The following is a 19,588-nucleotide window of genomic DNA, read 5'->3' on the forward strand; positions in this document are numbered from 1 at the left end:
AAATTTCAAATCCAATCTGAAACTGTATTATAAGGCAGTGCAGATGGGACCTTACTGTGGTTTAAAGGCTGTCTTCCTGAAAAGGATTCTTTTATTGGGAAATCATCATGATCATCTACAGTAGAGTCTCACTTATCCAACATAAACGGGCCGGTAGAATGTTGGATAAGCGAATATGTTGGATAATAAGGAGACATTAAGGAAAAGCCTATTAAACGTCAAGTTAGGTTGTGATTTTACAAATTAAGCATCAAAACATCAGGTTATACAACAAATTTGGCAGAAAAAGAAGTTCAATACGCAGTAATGCTATGTAGTAATTACTGTATTTATGAATTTAGCACCAAAATATCATGATGTATTGAAAACATTGACTACAAAAATGCGTTGGATAATCCAGAACGTTGGATAAGCGAGTGTTGGATAAGTGAGACTCTACTGTATATAAATAAAAATGTAAATGTCAGTTTGTGAATGACCTCATGTCTCCCAAACTACTTCACCAATTGCTTCGAAATTTGGACACAACATAGCATTTGAACTAGCGAGTGTTTTAAGGTATTCACATACCTATTATTACAAACCTGTTGCACCTGAGACAGGTAAAACCATGCTTAGGTTCACAAACAGCGCCAACTGCTGGACAACAAAGCAACGGACGCTGTACTACATACACGACTGTTTAAGGAAAGAGGAGAAGGGCGCGCAGAGATGGCAGGGGCTGAGGCAAAACCGGAAGCGGCGGGGGAAAGGGAAGGGAGGACGGTGGCAGAGAAGAATAAGGGCATTTCCCTCCGCCTCAGAGATGGACCACAACGGTGAAGGCGGAAGAGGCCTTCAAGGAGGCCTGAGGGTGAGTGACTGAGAGGGAAGGGAGACATTTAGGAAGACCCTCCTTACGCTTAGGGAGGGGGGTATCTTTGGGGCCCCGCCCACCCACTGACAAGAACTAAAACAACAACAGGGAGTGTTGCACCCCCAGGCTGCAGAGACACCTTAAAACCACACTGGCGCCCCAGGCTATAAGTAATGCAAGTTGTTTATTGAAGATAATTTGTAAGCATTAGCAAATCAAAGTTTCGAGTCAATAAAACAATGTTTTAGTCCACAAGGTACGAGGCACTTGAGAATCTTGAAGCAAGGGTCCACAGGAATCCAAACACAAGAATAAACTTCAAACAAGGTGACCCAAATTAGTCCAAGGAACAGACTCATAAACTGGAACAAAAAACAGGATCTTGAACTGGAACAAGAGATTCAAAATGCAAGGTTTTGAAGAACATGACTTGATAATCCAAAATACCCACGAACAAGAACTGGAACAAAATTCAAGATACAAGGCTACAGGAACTTGGCATCAAAGTCCAAAGGAAACATGAAACAAGAGGCCATGAAACAGGATCAAACATCTCAATGAGTAAAGTTACCACCTCTGAACTTATTCTCAGAAGCAGCTCCACTTAAAGCTAGAATCAAGGCCTCTTTCTGTGGGAAGTTTCTCCAAAACCCTTTCTCATTAGTAACCGTTTGCTCCTTCTCAAAACCTCCCTTTCTTGCCTCTGTTGACATATTGCTTTCTTTCTGTCAGTCTCATTACTCTTATCACGACTGGAATGCCCATCTGCCAAGGGATAACTTGACCCTGACTCTCCCAAGGAATGCGGTTCAAGCTGCCTGCTTGAAACCATTGTAGGCCTGCTCCCAGAATCCTCAGGAACAGCAGACTCATCTAACTCTGGCCATACAGAATCATTTACCTCTGGCTGCATGGGGATCCCAAGCCCCGACTGTGATGCCTCATGGGCCTTGTAGTCCTGTTCCTAGTGCCATCGAGGCAGATGAAGACGAAAACATGGGGTTTTCGCCGGTTCAACAAGAGCTGGAGTCTTTTCACCTGCTGGATGTTGATGTTTGTACCCAAGAATTCAGTAAAACAGACCTTGGACATTCCTCGCCTCCGTTCCCTAGGAGAGAGTCCTATTGTGCAGACAGAGGAGTCAGGGAACAGAATCGCAGGAGTTTACGGATTGCAGCCAAACAACAGGATGATTAGACCTGCTTCCCTTGGGAAATTCTAAGGAGTCTTGCATCTGGACAAAGTTGGGTTTCGCTTCCCGTTCTCTAGGGAAAGAGGTTGTTGGCGGGAAAACGAGACCCAATATAGGTGCCTGACGCGGGAGAATCTTTGCGGAGTCAACAGAGCTGCTTCAGGAGTGAGATCGTGTGTGGACTTCGTAACCCCAGTTCCTTGCTTCCCGGATCAAGAATTCAAGTACTGCCTTGCCTTGCTGGTAACCACGGACCTTGTTCCAAGATTCACTGTTTGCCTTGTTTCTAGTCACGGACCTTGTTAAAGAACCAAGACTATTTCCAGCCTTGTTGTCAAGCTTCCTTGGTCTTCTAAGACTCTGGCATTTCCCCACACTATTGCTTGGCAATAGTGTGTGTTTCGGTATTGGATTTAAACTTTGAACTCTAATATCATTTATTGGACAATACATTTTTGGACTATATTTGACCTCATTTGAAAGGTCTGCTTCTGAACTATATCCTTCACTTGTTTTTATTACTTTTATATATTTCCTTAATAAAGATATTAGATAGAGATTGGCCTCCGTGTATGGTTCTTGGTGCCCTGCTGCCTGGGGTCTGACACCGACTCAGATTCATCTGACAGGTCAGGTGCAGGTACTATCAAAGGCTGAACAGGCTCAACCCCAGGTTCACCTGACAGCTCAGGTGCAGGCCGGGATACAACAGGGAGAAGGTGGCACTGGGAGGAGCTTATAAATAACATGGGGGCGTGGCCTATGAGGAAGCCACCCCCCCTGTCATTCTCCCCAAGGGGATGACAGAGAGAAAGATCTATATCCATCCATCTACCTATACATACACTCAAGGGCAATCTTTAGAACTCTGCGGTTGACATCTAGACACGAATTGCTTCTCACATGGACAATAATATGTTGCGTGTTCCAGAGTCGCCAAACCACACAATCTCTATATATCTGCACAGACAACGGAACAACCAAAAATACTGCCTACCCTCAAGCATTGTGAAGTCACAGATATCTGAAACTTGCTCTTTCTCTATCCTATCTTTCCCATTTATCCTGACTAGGCCACAGCAACACGTGGCCGGGTACAGTTAGTAATAATAACATAGTAATAATAGTGAAAGTATGACCCGCCTCTGAAGAGTTGCAAATGTTTTGAGAGCTCAGTACTATGGTTATTATGAGCTTCCTCTCACTATTAATGTCCCCAGGAGGGAAATGAATGGATTCACAAACTTTTGAGTGCTGTTACGTAATAATATACGGTAAAATGCACACAACATTGCAGCATTTTCTCCCTTTTTATTTTCCACCAAGCTGCAGTTCTCTCCCAGCCCATTTCAAACTATGGATTTAAACTGGGATTTGTCCTGTGTTTTAATCTCCTGCCCTGTCTTTTGATACATGCGTCTTAATGGCCTAATACTTTTTAATACCGTTTATATTTAATCCTGTTTCAATGTTTGCATATTTGTATATTTTCAATGGTATGCTGATGCTTTTACGTTAAGCCGCTTTGAGTCCCCTTTGGGAGAGATAAAGCGGGGTAAAAATAAATACAGTAGTAGTAATAATAATAATAATTGCAGCAAACTGCAGAATTTGCAAAGGCTGTGGTTCATATTTTGGGATGAAATTCTGTGCAAAATTCACAGACAAGTCCATGTTGTTTCCTGTGCTAAACAAGCAGGTGCACGCTTTGCATAGAATGAGTCCAATAATAATAATAATAACAACAACAACAACTACTTTATTTTTGTATCCCGCCTCCATCTCCCCAAAGGGACTTGGGGCGGCTCATATGGGGAAATTCAACGACATAGTTAAAATGAGCATATTAGTAGTCAATAAAGCACCAAAAAACAATATAAAACAAAAACATAACACAGTATAAAATAACAACAACAACCAGTGACCTAAAATAGTAAACAGTTTCTGGGCTGGGCAGGCGGGTAATAAGGGTCAGTTATGGGGCAGGGCTGATGGATAAAGTGCAGGGTCAGAAGGGAAAACTTAGGGATCGGGGCGACATAAGTAGAGCACGATAGTTCCGGGTAGTAATAGAATTCAAGGGCTAGAATTTGGATCATGGAATTTGGATCCTACGCTGTGAATATTCCCATCCACTCAGCCAAGGCATCGTCTGATGAGACCTGGACGGGGCCTAATTGGGCTGGGATTGGGATCCATTACGCGACTAATTAATATTTTATGAGAAGAGGGGGGGGGAATGTTCTGGAGGAAGACAGGGGGCTTGTTACTATTACGATGTTTATTTATACCCTTCTTCTCTCCGCAACGAGACTCAAAACTGCCGACATTAAAAGCATTTCTGTACAATTTAAAAGAGCTCCAAACGTCATCCGGAAAAGAGAAAAGGCACATCTACACTGTGGAATTATTGCAGTTTGGTACCACTTTTACCTCCTATGTTATTGTGGGATTTGTAGTTTGGGTGGTGCTCCAGCACACTTTGGATCAGGGCCTCGTGGGACTACTACTCCCAGGATCCCTGTGGCAGTTACAAGCAGTGCCAAACTGCATTAATTCCACAGTGTAGATGCCACCCTGCCAAAGGTGCTCCTCCCCAATGGATCCTCGTCTTCATCTGGGAAAGAACTGGCCATTTGGTTCCATAAAGAGGTCTCAGTCCTGGGCCCAGTTCTATTCAACGTCTTTATTAACGACCCAGATGAAGGTTTAGAAGGCATGCTGATCACTGTATTCCCAAAGGCCTTCGTGGCCAGAATCACTGGGTGGCTGTATTTCTGGAACGTGGCCATACAGCCCAAAAGACTCACAGCAACCCATGCTGACCACGTTTGCAGATGGGACCAAGTTGGGAGGGAGAGAAAATACTCCAGAGGACAGGATCGGGATGCAAAAGACCTCCACAGATGAGTGTCGCACCTCAGGTTAGTTTCACCTTGCTGGACACACCAGGCTGTACACAGGTTGAAGTCTTTTGCAGTTTATTAGGAAATAGGAAATAAATAGTCCTTAAAAAGCCAAAGATCCAAAAGATTGTTGCAATCTAAGGCTACAAAGAATAATCCAAGAAAGCACTAGGCATAAAACAAGGTTCCATTAATACATAACAAAGTCCCATGAACTTGAATACAAGATAATCTGAGAAAGCAAGAGCTGCTTCTTGCCCCAAACGAGATGTTGCTTTTGACAAAGGTTTCTCTCTCAGCACACCCTTTAATATTCCCTGCATAGCATGAATGCATTTCTTTGGCCTCTGACCTCTTTCTATTTCTTGTTTGCTATTCTAACACTGCTGTGCCGAAATTCCAAACGGCCAGCTCGATCCAGAGATTCTGTTCCATCAAGGCCAGAGAGCTCATTAACAGCAACCTCTGTCTGCACATTATCTAACCGGGAGCTGTCCTCCCTTTGCACCTGGCTAGCTTCAGTATCATCTCCGCCATTCCCTGCCATGGGAATGCCTCCCTGCTCCTCATGTCTCACAGCAGAAACACTCCGAACCTGAATCCCATAATTCCCATCAGAGTCATCTTGAACATGAATCCCATCATCTAGAACATCTGGAACTTGAATCCCACAATCCCCATCAGAGTCACTTTGAGACTCCAGCTGAGTCACAACAATGAGAGAGCTGATGGGCCAAAACTAACATAATCAATGTCAACAAGGACTAAGGTAAGATCCTACACTGAGGCAGAAAAAATGACATGCAAAGGATTCAGGATGAGGGACACTTGGCTCGACAGTGATCCATGCAAAAGAGATCTTGGAGTCTTCATGGACAGGAAGCCGAGCATGAGCCAAGAGTGTCATGCGGCAGCTCAAAAGGCCAATGGGATTTTGGCCTGCATCAGAAGGAGTCTCGTGTCTGGATCGAGGGAAGAAGTCATGGTGCCTTTGTATTCTGCTTTGGTTAGACCTCTTTACCTGGAATCACAAGTTCTGGTGCCTTTCTATTCCGCTTTGGTCAGATCTCTTGTGTCCAATTCTGGGCCCCACAGTTCAAGAGAGATATTGACCCTAAGCTGGAAGGGGTCTAGACGGAGAGGGTGACTAAAAGGAACAAAGATCTGGACACCAGGAATGATCCCTCTGAGGAACCTCTTGAAGAGCTGGGTCTGTTTCGCCTGCAGAAGAGAAGGCTGAGAAGAGACCTGAAAGCCAACTATGGTCTCCCAAAGCAGTGACTCTACTCCCAATTCAAGAACGGGAAATGGAATGAAAGAGATTGAAAGGTGGGCTTAAAGGTAACCTTAAAAACTGTGGCAAAGACACCGAAGCCCTGGACCTTGAGCGCTCTAGCTGGAGGTCAGCTGTGACCAGTAGTGTTGTGGGATCTGAAGAGGCACGGATGGAGGGTGAAGGGGGGAAACGTGCCGAAAGGAAGAAGGCGCGTCAAGCCAACCCTGACCGGGACCGCCTTCCGCCTGGAAACCAATGTCCTCACAGTGGAAGAAGGAACCTGCGGGATGTCTCCACGGTCACCTACGGACCCAACGTCAAGACCCGATGCTTAGAAAGCCACCCTACTTGGGCATGAGTGATCTCCAATTATGATGATGGTATTAATGTGTGAAAGGACGCCACAAGGAAGAGGGAGAGGCTTCCTTTCTGCTGCCCTGGAGACTAGGACTCAGTGGAGCCCTGGGTTCAAATGGCAGGAGAAGAGAGGAGAATCCATTGAACATGAGGAAGAACTTCTTAGAGCTGTTCAGCAGGGGAACTCTCTGCCTCGGAGTCTGGTGGAAGCTCCTTCCTTGGAAGTTTTTAAACAGAGGCTGGTTGTCCATCTGTCAGGGCTGCTTTGGTTGTGCTTGGAGAAGGGGGTTGGGCTGGATGGCCTTTAGAGGTCCCTTCCAATTCTATTCTAGGATGTGAATATTCCCATGCACCCAGGACTGTCTCATTTTGATGAATCGCCTTGAACAATCGCAATTTCTCCCCCGTTTTGGGGCTATTTGGGCAGAGCATTTGCAAGGCAACCTCTGGTGAGACCTGGAGCGCATGGCACAGCATGGCACAGTTGCAAGAGCGAGCAATGACAAGAAAGCCGCCCGAGAGAGAGAGAGAGAGAAGCCCATGACAAGGCTTGGCAAGGCCTAATTGGGCTGGGATTAGGATCCATTACGCAAATAATTAATATTTTATGGGAACGAGGGGCTTTTTTAAAAGGCACGGGGTTTGGAGCCACAGAGTTCAGCCCAGCCCTGAAGAACACCATCCGGAAATGGGACAAAGGCGCATCTGCACTGTGGAATTAACGCAGTTCAGGACCACGTTTAGCTGCTATGGAGCCCTGGGTCTTGTAGTTTGGTGGTGCCCTTGTGGAACTACAACTCTCACAATCCCCATGGCAGTGATGTCAAACTGTGTTAATTCCACAGTGCAGATGCCCCTTTAGTAGAGATGTACACGAAATTATTCCTTCGTTTTCTTCGTGCTATCGTTTTGACCATTCGTCTACACGAAACCTATGACATTTTCGTACGAAATGAGAGGCAACACAAATATGAAAGCTGTACAGTCCAAAAACCAAGCCGGGGGGGGGGGGGGGGGATGAGCATTGGAAGCCCTCCCATTGCCACAAAATGTTCGTGTTTTTCGTTAGCCAGACCAAAACTCATGTCGTACAGGCGGTCCATTTTCATTAACAGGAGCCAAATACGAAAATGAGACGACACGAATGAAACTACACAAAACAAACAGCAATTCCATACAAAAGCACAACACTACCCTTTAGCTACGTAAAGCTTTTCAGTGCTGGAATTGCAGCATCTTCTTCGCTCCGTTCAAAAGACATGGATGGACGTTTTGTGAAGGCAGCCAAGTCTTCTTTTTATTATGAAAGCTCCCGGGGAGCATTTATTCCAATTCAAGGTGTGAATATATAGATAGATAAGTAGATAGGTATGGATAGATGGCTTTAAGTGCATGCTGCAGCTCTCAAGGCTGCTTCCGCAAGTATTTTATTTTCCTTCCATTACTGAAGGCCTGGACCTGTAAATATGGCACATTTGTTTACGCTGCGCATCGACCGGGGATCCTCCGCAAGTGGCTTCACTGGAAGGAAGCCAAGGTGGTTCTTGGAAGGAAGAGAGAAGAATGCCTTGGGATGTTTTGGACTACAACCCCCAGAATCCCCAGCACGGGGGGGGGGGGGGCTCCCCTGTATATACATACACGGCTCATCTAAAACTCTCATGGATGCAGACACAAATATCTATATATATAAAAGAGTGATGGCATCACGGCGACCCACAAAACAACAAAACTACAGGCCCCCCAACCTCGAAATTTGACAACACAACCCATCATCCACGCCTCTAGGTCGATACAACAGAAAGAAAAGAAAAATTAAGTCCTAATTAGAGGGAGAGGAATAATTGCTTTTATCCAATTGCTGCCAGTTAGAAGGCTAAGCTCCTCCAACTTGGTCTCCTGGCAACCCAATAAAAATAATAAAAAACACTAAATTAATACAATAAAATACTATAATAACAGAAAATAACTAAAAATAATACAAGAAAATAATAAAATATAATAAATAAAAAGATAACTTACAATAAAATTAATTAAAAAATACAAATAACGTCAAATAAAAATTACACAACAATTTTTAACCAATACCACCACCACTTTGCCACAGTGTGTGTATATATATATATATAAAAATACAGAGAGAGAGAGTTACAAGCATTCAGCTTACAAATGTCTTAGTTCAGAACGAGGCTGACACAACAGGAAGTATATATTCTCCCATCCAGCCCCTCTTTCTTTCTGGAGCGCATTGCACATTGATGCGCCTCCATGCGATGCACACCGTGTGATGCCTAGGCTGTCCCCTCCACTGCTCCCAGCGGATGCTGCCTTTGTGTATGTTGGCGTTGCTTGAGGACGCATTTCCCCAAAGCTATAGTTTGGAGAAAAAAACACACACATACCAATTCCTATGCACATTGCAAATAAATAATTATGATGATAATGATGATAATTTTATTTCTGAGCTGCCTCTCCTTGTGGCAGGGCACAGCACCGTCAAATGCACAAACCTTGCAAAAACTCTAAAAACATACCGATTAAAACGTTTTTCTTTAAAGTACGAGGGTTGAATGAAAAGTAATGCCTCCACCTTCGTTACTTGGGTTTGGATGGGAGTATTTTAATAAATCAAACGCAGAAATAATCCTTAGAATGTGCTCTTTAAATACCATTATTCACTTTTTCGCATAACCACCAGAAAATTGTATACATTTCTGCCAACGACAAACAAGTTTTCTGAAGCCGTCACTGAAGAAGTCGACACTCTGTTTCTGCAACCGGCGTCTCACAGGACCCATCGTGCACAGATCTTCCGATAGCCAAGCAAAGCAATCATGTGACCCACACGTTCTTGTGAAATGCCGATGATGCTTGAAATTTCTCTCTGAGGGATACGACGATTGTCCTGAATCAATCTGTCCACCTTTTGCTTGTGAAACTCAGTGGCTGTTGTCCAGGACGCCCAACTCTTTGTTTGTCACATAAGTCAGATGTTTCCACCTCAACATCTTTAAACTTAATCGCCCAACGACGCACAGGACTGTTCAGGGTTCCATACTTTGCCCTTTAACAACACAACCGTTCAATGCTAAGGCTTCCCGCCTAATGGAACTGACTGTAGAGGAGAGTCTCCTGAACAAGCCAGGACCTGACGCAGACCACGACTGCCATCTCTTGAGGAGTTATGAAGGTGGAGGCATTACTTTTCATTTAACCCTCGTAAACAGGACAGAGATTAAAAGAGAGGACACAAGTTTAAAATTCATGCTGAAAACTGGCCCTCGTGCCCTTTCGTAGTTCAAAAAGACCCGAAAGAAGAGTGCATTTTCGTACCAGTGTTTCAGTGGGAAGAGTGGGCTTGCTTTGGCCTGATGAGAGAGTCAAGTGAATTAGGGTTGTTGTGGTTGTTGTGTGTCTTCAAGTTGTTCCAGACTCAGGGCAACCGTCAGCCTAAAGTTTCAGGTACGTAAAAGGCCGTTGGGGACTGTATCCGGACCGCGGGCCGGGGCTCATCCGGATAGAGCAGGACGGAGGTCGAGTTGCAGCAACCCCCCCGACTTAGTCTATAAGGGGACCCTGTCTTCCCTTGCTATATGTGCGTGTATTCACATAGGTATATAAAAAGTATAAGCCAGATAGATAGAAAAGCCACATATACACATATGTATGTGTGTGTGTAGATAATCCATATGTGTGCATGTGTGTATATAGGTATGCATGTAGATGAGATATGTATGTGTATATATATGTATAAATGTGTGTGTGTGTGTGTGCTTACGTGTGTATATGTGTATATGTAAGAGAGAGCTCTAGGGAAGCCATGTACAGTACATTTGTGTGTATGAGAGTGACTGTATATGTGTGTAAATACATATATGGGAGATTGATACAGTAGCATAGATTTGGAAGGGACACCCAAAGACGATCCAGTCCAGCCCTGTGTGTGTGCATGCATGTCTGTGTGCATGTGTGTGTGTATATATATATATATACACACACACACAGTCATAGAATTGAAAAGAACCCCCAAAGGCCATCTAGTCTAGCCCCCTTCTCCCAGGCAGGAAGGCACATGGGGAAGATTCCTCACACATCCTGTTGTCTCTCCCCCGTTCTTCACTAAGAGTCATTTGCAAGTCGGATGTTTTGCAACGAAGGGACTGTGTGTGTCTGTGCGTTTGTGTATATAACATAAGAATACTAATAATATATAAGATTCCTCTCACTTCCTATTGTCTCAGCCCTGTTCAAAGCTAGGAGCCAAATGTAAGTCGGATGTTTGTAACATAGGGACCACCTATATGTGTGTGTGTGCAAACACACACACACATATATATACAGTAGAGTCTCACTTATCCAACGTTCTGGATTATCCAACGCATTTTTGTAGTCAATGTTTTCAATATATCGTGATATTTTGGTGCTAAATTCATAAATACAGTAATTACTACATAGCATTACTGCGTATTGAACTACTTTTTATGCCAAATTTGTTGTCTAACATGATGTTTTGGTGCTTCATTTGTAAAATCATAACCTAATTTGATGTTTAATAGGCTTTTCCTTAATGCCTCCTTATTATCCAACATATTCGCTTATCCAACATTCTGCCGGCCCGTTTATGTTGGATAAGTGAGACTCTACTGTATATATAACAATGCAGCAATCCCTTCCTTCCCCTCCAGCTGAGGCCTTTCCCTTTAAGGGCACAAACTCTGAAAGGGAGAGGATGTTTTGAGTCTCTGAGGCAGGAAACCAGTCCATGCTCTATTCTATCTGCACCTGCGATCCTTCCTCCCGCATTGCAACACAAAAGGCACCGGGGAGCCTAATCCATTTACTAGGGGAGAAGCTTATGGGGCCGGCAGGAGCCCTTTATCTTGGGAAACGTGGCCTGATGCAACATGCAGCCGTGTTCCCATGCATTGCGCTTTTTTCCCCTTGCCCGGTCTATGCGCTTTGATGCTCCTCAGAAGGTGTGCTATTGATTCACAAGCACTGTTTTCCCCACAAACTGAGCCAACCCTTCGGAGATGTATTCATTGTGCACAGAATGCAAAACAAATCTGATTATTGATAAAAGAGCGAGTCATGCAAATAGTGCTAATAATAATCCTAAAGCTCATGCATTGTTATTATTGTTTTTGTTTTGTTGTTCTTGTTCTGTTTCCCACCTCAAGACTTGAGGCAGGGTAGCACATAGTGCAAAACGCGTGGATAAAAAACATAAGACCGTTAAGACACATCTATACGAAAAGACATAGATCAAAGAGTAAACATATTAGTATTGTTCCATGCCCATAAAATGCATGTTTGCATTCACAGGGCAATGCAAAGGAGTGGTCACATTTCAGAAGGGGAAAAGTAGCGCTTGCTTTCTCTTCAAACCTGGGCAGTCCATTATAAAATCCCATTTTCCTCACTAATAACAATGGGAGGGGAAAAACAAACATTTCTCCTTAATGCAAACAAATTGAAAACAAATGCACCCCCTTTTCTTTGCTTTAGCAATCACATTAATAATAATGATAATATGAGATATTTCTAAGACAGTGGCAGATAAATACAAGACAGGCAAAAGTACAACAACAAATAATAAGAAGAAGAAGACGACAATGACGACCTGGCTCTGGCTCACGAATGGGACCCTGAAGAAGGAGACAGAAGGCCTGATCCTTGCAGCCCAGGAGCAAGACATCAGGGCAAAGGCAATTAATAATAATAATAATAATAATAATAATAATAATAATAATAATAATAATAATAGAAGACCTGGCTCTGGCTCACGAATGGGACCCTGAAGAAGGAGACAGAAGGCCTGATCCTTGCAGCCCAGGAGCAAGACATCTGGACAAAGGCAATTAATAATAATAATAATAATAATAATAATAATAATAATAGAAGACCTGGCTCTGGCTCACGAATGGGACCCTGAAGAAGGAGACAGAAGGCCTGATCCTTGCAGCCCAGGAGCAAGACATCAGGACAAAGGCCATTAATAATAATAATAATAATAATAATAATAGAAGACCTGGCTCTGGCTCACGAATGGGACCCTGAAGAAGGAGACAGAAGGCCTGATCCTTGCAGCCCAGGAGCAAGACATCTGGACAAAGGCAATTAATAATAATAATAATAATAATAATAATAATAATAGAAGACCTGGCTCTGGCTCACGAATGGGACCCTGAAGAAGGAGACAGAAGGCCTGATCCTTGCAGCCCAGGAGCAAGACATCAGGGCAAAGGCAATTAATAATAATAATAATAATAATAATAATAATAATAATAATAATAATAATAGAAGACCTGGCTCTGGCTCACGAATGGGACCCTGAAGAAGGAGACAGAAGGCCTGATCCTTGCAGCCCAGGAGCAAGACATCAGGACAAAGGCAATTAATAATAATAATAATAATAATAATAATAGAAGACCTGGCTCTGGCTCACGAATGGGACCCTGAAGAAGGAGACAGAAGGCCTGATCCTTGCAGCCCAGGAGCAAGACATCTGGACAAAGGCAATTAATAATAATAATAATAATAATAATAATAATAATAGAAGACCTGGCTCTGGCTCACGAATGGGACCCTGAAGAAGGAGACAGAAGGCCTGATCCTTGCAGCCCAGGAGCAAGACATCAGGGCAAAGGCAATTAATAATAATAATAATAATAATAATAATAATAATAGAAGACCTGGCTCTGGCTCACGAATGGGACCCTGAAGAAGGAGACAGAAGGCCTGATCCTTGCAGCCCAGGAGCAAGACATCAGGACAAAGGCAATTAATAATAATAATAATAATAATAATAATAATAATAATAGAAGACCTGGCTCTGGCTCACGAATGGGACCCTGAAGAAGGAGACAGAAGGCCTGATCCTTGCAGCCCAGGAGCAAGACATCAGGACAAAGGCAATTCAGGCCAAGATCGAAAAATCAGCTGATGACCCAAAATGCAGACTCTGCAAGGAAACTGACAAAACCATGGATCATCTCCTCAGCTGCTGTAAGAAAATCGCACAGACAGACTACAAACAGAGGCACAACTATGTGGCCCCAAGGATTCATTGGAACTTATGCCTCAAGTAAGTACCACCTTCCAGCAGCAAAGAACTGAGTAATTGCATTGGACTACCACCGATTTCTGGGCCTGAATATATTGCACAAGATTTCCCTAGCCTAAAATGATACATTTTAATATATTGGTTTTATGGTTCCCGTCCCCTTGATCTGGTCATGTAAGTGTGATTTATTGTTATAACTGTATTATTTTACTTTGTTTAATAATGTGTATTATGTTGTTATGTAATGTTTGTGTTTGCTTTTATGACTGTAAACCGCCCTGAGTCCCATCTGGGAGATAGGGCAGTACATAAATAAAGTTTTATTATTATTATTATTATAACTGGTGGGATCACAAACCTGCAAAAGTGTTGGGAGAATGAGCACGCAAAGATACTATGGGACTTCCAAATCCAGACTGACAAAGTTCTGGAACACAACACACCAGACATCACAGTTGTGGAAAAGAAAAAGGTTTGGATCATTGATGTCGCCATCCCAGGTGACAGCCGCATTGACAAAAAACAACAGGAAAAACTCAGCCGCTCTCAGGACCTCAAGATTGAACTTCAAAGACTCTGGCAGAAACTAGTGCAGGTGGTCCCGGTGGTGATGGGCACATTGGGTGCCGTGCCAAAAGATCTCAGCCGGCATTTGGAAACAACAGACATTGACAAAATTACGATCTGCCAACTGCAAAAGGCCACCCGACTGAGACCTGTGCACATCATCAGAAAATACATCACACAGTCCTAGACACTTGGAAAGTGTTCGACTTGTGATTTTGTGATATGAAATCCAGCATATCTATCTTGTTTGCTGTGTCATACAATATAATAATAATAATAACAATAATATACATTCCAGGAGAGTGGGGGCTAAATACAAGACATGCAAAAGTACAACTGCAGGCTCCTGTTATTGATGATGATGACAATAATAGATATTTCTAAGAGAGAGGGTTAAGAGGCCACTTCATCTTTCAAAGAGAGGGGATTAAATACATTACAATGCAATTGTACTTTTTGCTTTTTTAAAGAGCGAAAGCAGTGCCGCAGCAATGGTAATCGCGTTACTGGTAATAATAATGCTAGCAGACTTTGCTAATGGTGCATCCATACTGATTGAATGCAGCTTGGCTCACTAGTTCTGCTCTGGCTCACGCAATCTGCTCTGGCTCAATGCTCTGGGGCCCTGGGAGTTGTAGTTCGAGGAGGTCCTGAGCACCCACCCGGAGGCCAAAGCACAGCTGCAATCCCTCAACAAATAAAAGCCAATAGAAGCCCAGCTGTAATAATGCCAGTGACACTATTATGATCAATGACGCCAGCAGAGCTTTCCCAGAGAGGAGATTAAGAATAGGACAAGCCAGCTATCATAATAACACTAATTGCATTATCATTAATGATAGACCTTTCCAAGAGAGGAGAACAAGTACAAAACAAGACAAAAGAGCAAATGCCGTCTCCTTCAAGCAGGGAAGGCTTCCTTGCAAAGCAAAACCAGAGCCATCACAACCAGGGTGGTGGTGGTGATAATCTATATATATAAAAGAGTGATGGCATCACGGCGACCCACAAAACAACAAAACTACAGGCCCCCCAACCTCGAAATTTGACGACACAATCCATCATCCACGCCTCTAGGTTGACACAACAAAAAGAAAAGAAAAATAAAGTCCTAATTACAGAGAGAGGAATAATTGCTTTTATCCAATTGCTGCCAGTTAGAAGGCTAAGCTCCTCCAACTTGATATCCTAGAAACCCAATAAAAAATAATAAAAAACACTAAAAAATAATTAAAAACGCTAAAAAAATCTATACAATAAAATACTATAATAACAGAAAATAACTAAAAATAATACAAGAAAATAATAAAATATATTAAATAAAAAAATAACTTACAGTAAATTAATTTAAAAAATACAAATAACGTCAAATAAAAATTACACAACAATTTTTAACCAATACCACCACCACTTTGCCACAGCAACGCGTGGCCAGGCACAGCTAGTAATATATAAAAATGATGAACATGGACAGGCTTACTTACTGGTTATCTCCAAGTCAAGGTCTGCCTAAGCAAGAAACTAACTGGGACCTGGTAAAGGACTATTTAAAACAAATGAAATTTAATCCTATCTGCTGAATAAATTCAATCTTAGAATCTGATGAGGACGAAGGGGATATGGTTTTGACTGACTTTCAGAATTTTTTGTAGAACCAGTCAAAGGAAGATGGAAGTCAACATTTTTTTTTCTTTTCCTTTTTTATAAAAATACTATTTTTATTTTTTTATTTTTTATTTTTTCTTCTTTTTCTTCTTTTTTTCTCTCCTCTTTACTCTTTTTTCCTACTTTCTAACAAAAACAAATGTTCTCCCACTTTCAATGTAAAAATATTATTTTCTAATTAAGATATATATATATATATATATATATATGTTTCTTTTCTTTCTTTTTAATATATAAAACTTTGAATCAAGATAATAACAAAAAAAATAATTTTATAGAATCCAACAGTTAGAAGGGGCCTCTAAAGGCCATCCAGTCCATAGCAAAAAGACACGATACGATCCCTCCCAACAGATGGACATTCAACCATAGATATGATAGAGCGATATAGGATCAACAAACAGGATGATGGTGGTGGTAATAACATAATATATTAATGTAATTATAATATGATTATAATAATTCCATAGAATCCTAGAGTTGGAAGGGACCTCTGCCAAGCAGTGGTCCCTTCTGCCAGGCAAAAAGTCACCATATAATCCCTCTCAACAGATGGCCATTCAGCCATAGATATGATAGAAAGCGATACAGGATCAATAACCAGGATGATGGTGGTGGTAATAATAATATAATTAATAAATTAATATAATTATAATATGATAATAATAGGGTTGTTGTATGTCTTTCGGGCTGTGTGGCGATGTTCCAGAAGCATTCTCTCCTGACGTTTCGCCCACATCCAGATGCTTCTGGAACATGGCCACACAGCCCGAAAGACATACAACAACCCTGTGATCCCGGCCATGAAAGCCTTCGAAAACACATGATAATAATAATTCCATATAATTCTAGAGTTGGAAGAGACCTGTAAAGGCCATCTAGTCCACCCCCTTCTGCCAGGCAAAAAGACACAATCTGATCCCTCCCGACAGATGGCCACCCAGCCACAGATATGATAGAGAGCGATATAGGACCAATATGACCACCAGGAAGATGATGGTAGTAGCAATAATAATAATAATAACAACAACAACAACAATATATCCATAGAACCCTAGAGTGGGAAGGGACCTCTAAAGGCCATCCAGTCTACCTCCCTTCTACCAGGCAGAAGGACATCATCTGATCCCTCCCTACAGATGGACATCCAGCGATAGGTATTAGAGAGCAATATAGGATCCACATCTCAACCAAGAAATGATGATAATAATAATAATAATAGTGAAGAACAATATTCTAAAACAGGCATGGGCCAACTTGGGCCCTCCAGGTGTTTTGGACTACAACTCCCACAATTCCTAACAGCCTACCGGCTGTTAGGAATTGTGGGAGTTGTAGTCCAAAACACCTGGAGGGCCCAAGTTGGCCCATGCCTGTTTTAGAATATTTCTAATGCAAATAGCGACAGCACAAGCTGACCTTTGCAAGGGCTGCGTCCACGAGCAGGAGCCCAACCACCGCGCCTTCCTCGCCTGCTCTCCGCCGGGTCCGCCTCTGGCGCCTCTTTTGTGCAGAAGACCCTTTTTTGCGCCCAGGGAGGAAGCCCCGCCCCACAAAGCCCCGCCCCCCCGCCACCATTGGCCTTCGCAACAAAGAGGCGGGCGCCTCCCTCGCTCTCTCGCCTCCCTATTGGCTGCAGAGCCGTTGCTCCTGGAAAGAGGGAGGTAACAAGGGCGTGGCTTCTGCGGGTGACGTAAAGAGGCGGGGCCAGAGAGAGAGAGACTACCCGGGAGGCTGTGGGCGTGGCCAAAGGCAGGCTCAGCCAATAGGAGAGCAGGAAAAGAGTCCGAAGGCTGGCAGGGAATCACGTGAAAGCTTGGGAAAGTTACTTTTTTCTTTTCTTTGTTTTTTTTTTTGGCTAACGGACCCAACCCTTTTCTCTGACCAAAAAAAGTAACTTCTCCAAGCTACTCTGCCTGAAAATTATGCTGTTTTGAATTTTCTTTTTTTTTTTAAATAATCTTTATTAAATTTTCCATTTACATATTAAAATATAGATATAAGATAATAAGCATGATTAATAATGAGATAGAAAAGGAAAAAGAAGAAAGAAGAAAGAAAGAGAAAAAAGAAAGAAAGAAAGAAAAAAGAAAGAAAAAAGAAAGAAAAAAGAGAATAGAGAATATATATAAAATAAATTGGACTTCTGGGCATCTTCCTGGAGATTCCCTTCCTTTTCATTCTTCAATCTTTTCCTTGTTTCATTTCGTTTCTCTGGAGTCCTTCCTTCCCGTCTTTCTTCCATTCATGATGGGGGGTTTCCTTTTTCATCTTCTGTTTTTTAATATTTCCCTTCTTAGTTTTCATTTTATCCTGACTTCCTTTGCTTCTTATATTATCTTTGTTTTTGTTTATTTATTTATCTATTTATTTATTTATTTCTTTTCTTTTATATATGTCTCTTGTCTTTCCATTTTTATTCTATGGTCTTGCTGTTTTATTTATTTTTATATTTATTTTGATTGATTTATCTTTCCTTCTAGGTATTTTGTTACATTGTCCCAATTTGTTTCTTTTATCGGATTTCCCTTACTTTTTGATAGAAGGAAAGTAAGCCTATCCATATTTTTTATATCTTGTATTTTTTTCAACCATTCTTCTTCTTTAGGGATTTCAGGATTCTTCCAAATCCTCGCATAGCATATCCTTGCTGCCGTCGTTAGCAGAAATAATAATTTGTCTTTATTTTTTTCTAGTTTTTGTTCCGTTATTCCTAGTAGCCATATTTCCGATTTCATTGGCAGTTTTGAATTTTCTTAAGTAACTTCTCCAAGTTACTCTGCCTGAAAATTATGCTGTTTTGAATTTTTTAAAGTAACTTCTCCAACTTACTCTGCCTGAAAATTATGCTGTTTTGACTTTTTTAAGTAACTTCTCCAAGTTACTCTGCCTGAAAATTATGGTTTGAATTTTTTAAAAAGTAATTTCTCCACGTTACTCTGCCTGAAAATGATGGTTTGAATTTTTTAAAAAGGAACTTTTCCAAGTGACTACCTGAAAATTATGCTCTTTGAATTTTTAAAAAGTAACTTTTTTTAAAAAAAAAGTTGTTCTGCCTGAAAATTATGCCATCTTGAATTCAATTCAAAAAAGTAACTTCTCTAAATTTCTCTGCTTGAAAATTATGCTGGTTTGAATTTAATTCCAAAAAAGTAACTTCTCCAAGTTACTCTGTTTTAAAATAGTACTGGCTTGTATGTAATCCAAAAAAGTAACATCTCCAAGTTGTTTTGCCTGAAAATTATGCTGGTTTGAATTTAATTTTTTAAAGTAACTTCTCCAAGTTACTCTGCCTGAAAATTGTACTGTCTTGAATTAAATCCCAAAAAGTTACTTCTCGAAATTACTCTGCTTGGAAATTATGCTGTATTGAATCCAATCCAAAAAAAGGAACTTCTCCAAGTTGCTCGGCCTGAAAATTGTGCTGTCTTGAATTCAGTCCCTATAAATAATTTCTTCAAATTACCGTGCTTGAAAATTATACTGGTTTGAATTCAATCCAAAAAAAGTAACTTCTCCAAATTACTCTTCTTGGAAATTACGCTGGTTTGAATTCAATCCAAAAAAGTCATTTTTCCAAGTTGCTCTGCCTGAAAATGATGTTGGTTTGCATTTAATTTTTTAAAATGAGGAACTTCTCCCTCCTCTTCTCCTCTCCTCTTTCCTTCCATCTACACTGAGCATTTAATGCAGTTTCAATCCT

General features: G+C 41.7%; 1 protein-coding gene across 1 annotated transcript in view; it reads right to left on the reverse strand.

The window, feature by feature from the left end:
* Positions 1–17,444, reverse strand: part of adissp (adipose secreted signaling protein) — a 60,412-nt gene extending 42,968 nt beyond the window's left edge. Inside the window, exon 1 of the mRNA XM_062983551.1 lies at positions 17,305–17,444. The gene's annotated coding sequence lies outside the window, so the exon portion shown is untranslated. The remainder of the gene's footprint in view (positions 1–17,304) is intronic.
* Positions 17,445–19,588: the final 2,144 nt, after the last annotated feature.

The sequence above is a fragment of the Anolis carolinensis genome, chromosome 5, assembly GCF_035594765.1.
Source record: "Anolis carolinensis isolate JA03-04 chromosome 5, rAnoCar3.1.pri, whole genome shotgun sequence".
Classification (NCBI taxonomy): Eukaryota; Metazoa; Chordata; class Lepidosauria; order Squamata; family Dactyloidae; genus Anolis; species Anolis carolinensis.